Below are 3,215 nucleotides of genomic sequence, written 5' to 3' on the forward strand. Positions count from 1 at the left end.
TTTACAGCATTTCTCCATTTGAATTGGCCACCTTTTAAGTGGTCATTAGCCACATGTGGCTACTAGCCATGGGACTTGGACAGCAGAGGTGTGGAAAGTCCGCACATTCTTCCACTCAAAGGATATTGTGAGTTATGCTACATCTTTTTTTTTGAAGTGCCTTTTTTAGATATTTAAATTCAATTAGCCATTAGATAGTACATCATTGGTTTCAGAGAATTCAGTAACTCATCAGTTGTGGATAACCCTTGGTGCTCATCACATCACGTGTCCTCCTTAATGCCTATCACCCAGTTTCTCCATGTCTCCCACTCCCCTCCCCCCCAGCAACTCTCAGTTTGTTTCCTATAGTTAAAGGTGCCTCATGGCTTGTCTCCCTTTCTGATGACTCCCATTCAGATTTCCCTCCCTTCCCTCTGATCCTCTGTACTACATCTTAATCTCAACAGTCAAGCAGTGGTAGTAATTCAGTCATGGAGTCATGCATATTCTAAATCTAATGAGGTGGATTCCCATACTGCCTTTGTCTCTTCTAGAGCGCTTACATTTGTTATATTATTGCTGCTGTGTTCATGTTTCTCGTTCACTGAATGTCTGATAAAAGAATTAGTAAAATGTGTGACTGCAGAAAATACAATGGTCATGGATGATGAAGATTTTCTCCTTGACCAGACTCGAGTCAAGTTCCTCTGAGTCCTCTTTCTGTCTAGCCTTGACCTTAGGCTCCGCCCACTTAGCCCAGTTTTAGCAAGAAATCTGCTTGGTCATTTTTCAGCAATCTTCTATCCTACTCTTGATATCTGATCAAATTCCTTATCTCTCACGCCTGGTATCTTACCACTTTTTTTTTTTAAGATTTATTTATTTTGACAGAGAGAGAGCCTGAGCAGGGGGAATAGCAGAGGGAGAGAGAGAACCAGACTCCCCACTGAGCAGCAAGCCCAATGCCAGGCTTGATCCTGGGATCAGATCATGACCAAGCCAAAGCCAGAGATTTAACCAACTAAGCCACCCAGGTGCTTCAGTATCTATAACCCTTAATATCTGATCCAATCCCTTATTCCCAGGGCACCTGGTTGGTGCAGCTGGTTGAACGTTTGACTCTTGGTTTCTACTCTGGTCATGATCTCACGGTCCTGAGATTAAGCCTCACCTCAGGCTCTATACTCAGTGAAGAGTCTGATTAAAATTCTCTTTCCCTCTCCCTCTACCCCTACCCCTGCTCCCTCTCTCTAAAATGTATTAATAAGTCTTTTAAAAAATTCCTTATCCCCTGATCTCAATAGTTTATGACCCTAGCCTTCCTTCAACAATATTACTGTCCAGATGGTTTAGCCAGAATCCCTTCATCCTTACCCTTTATGTTCCATCTTAATTTTACATTCAGTGATCCCCACCATGCTCTTTAGCTGTAAATCTCCATTTGTCTGAGCTGAGCCAGATTTCTCTCCCATACTATACAATAAAATCTCATCATAGTAGCATCCCTTGATTAAAATCTTCCTTACTCTCTTTAATGGGTGTCACAATATTTTTTTTTTCTTTAACAGTCAGGAGGGTGCTAATGGAGTACCATGACAAAAGGCCTAACTTCCTATAATGGACATTTCTTTGGTTTACCTGACAAATACTCTTTCTCTCTTCTAAGGAAAATTTCCGGTTCTCAGTATAACTGCCAACTGGCCCAGGGGTGGACAAGTGAGGCAGATGAGACCAAAATGAAAATTCTGTTGAGACACTGGACCTTGAGGATTCAAGCCAAGGACATAAAAGTGTTGGTACTCCATTATTCTGATGGTCCGTTAACTCTTGCTTTTTTGGTTCCTGTGTCTATCACTGCCCCTGCCTTTTTGAAGATAATGACCATTCATCTGAGTACACGGTTCACAGAATCCCTTTGCAGTGGCCCATGCGGGCCAAGGTAGTAGAGCATAATAGATCTCTGTAAGTTTTTAAAAAATGTCTTTGTCCCTGTTGCCCATGGCCATTAAAGACCAAAGGTCGGGGGTAGGGGGATATTGGAAAAGGTGAAGTTATAGTTACTCACTGATTTTTTGATTGGTAGAGAGAAAGCAACACCTACATACAGGGCCAGTGGGTGAGTGGAGGAAACATCTTTGGCTCTAGGAGGAATGGGGGAAGGAGAAATATTAATAATCTTTGTCTTTGGAACTGCCCCTGAAGACTTCCCCACACAGGAAAATGACCTAGCGTGACTCTCCTAAACTTCGGCAAGCCCCTTAAATTTAACTGACTTCTAGATCTGATACTCCCTGCTGGATAACTCTGATCATTATTGGATTGTTACTTATTTTATTTTAAAATTATTTTTAAAGAAAATTTTAATCTAAATACAATTAATTAACATATAATACTAGTTTCAGACATACAGGTTAGTGATTCATCAGTCTTTTGTAACACCCAGTGCTCACTGTATCACATGCCTTCCTTAATGTCCATCACCCAGTTACCCCATCCACCCATCCCTCTCCCCTCCAAGAACCCTCAGTTTGTTTACTGTGATTAAGAGTCTCTTCTGAGGGGTACCTGGCTGGCTCAGTGGGTTAAAGCCTCTGCCTTCAACTCAGGTTATGATCTCAGGGTCCTGGGATCGAGCCCCACATCAGGCTCTCTGCTCCCTGGGGAGTCTGCATCCTCCTCTCTCGCTCTTCCTGCCTCTCTGCCTACTTGTGATCTCTGTTTGTCAAATAAGTAAATAAAAATCTTTTTTTTTAAAGTCTCTTCTGGTTTGTCTCCCTCTTTGACTTCATCTTGTTTTATTTTTTTCCTTTACTCCCCTATGATTCTGGTTTGTTTCTTGAACTCCACATATGAGTGAGATCATATGATAATTGTCTTTCTCTGACTGACTTATTTCGCTTGGCATAATACCCTCTACTTTCACCCCTGTCATTGCAAATAATTGCCATTTATTTTAACTCGACAGAGAAGGCCACTAGAAACAGCAGGTGATGGCCCCAGCTCCTGTTCCTCCATGCAGAACATCTGTCAACACCTGTAGACATCTTTTCCTCCCCCCATTCCTATGAATGTTGCTCAGTTGTTACATGGCATGGACAAATGCTGTTGGCTGGTGGCATGGACACACTGGACAAGCTTGGCCTTCGGTAAAACAAAGACTGGCTTCAATTACTCAAACTGAAACAGGAATGCTTGGATGAACAAGCCTGCCAGGAAGTCCCACTGGAGGTACT

This window comes from Mustela nivalis (genome assembly GCF_964662115.1).
Source record: "Mustela nivalis genome assembly, contig: HAP1_SCAFFOLD_602, whole genome shotgun sequence".
Classification (NCBI taxonomy): Eukaryota; Metazoa; Chordata; class Mammalia; order Carnivora; family Mustelidae; genus Mustela; species Mustela nivalis.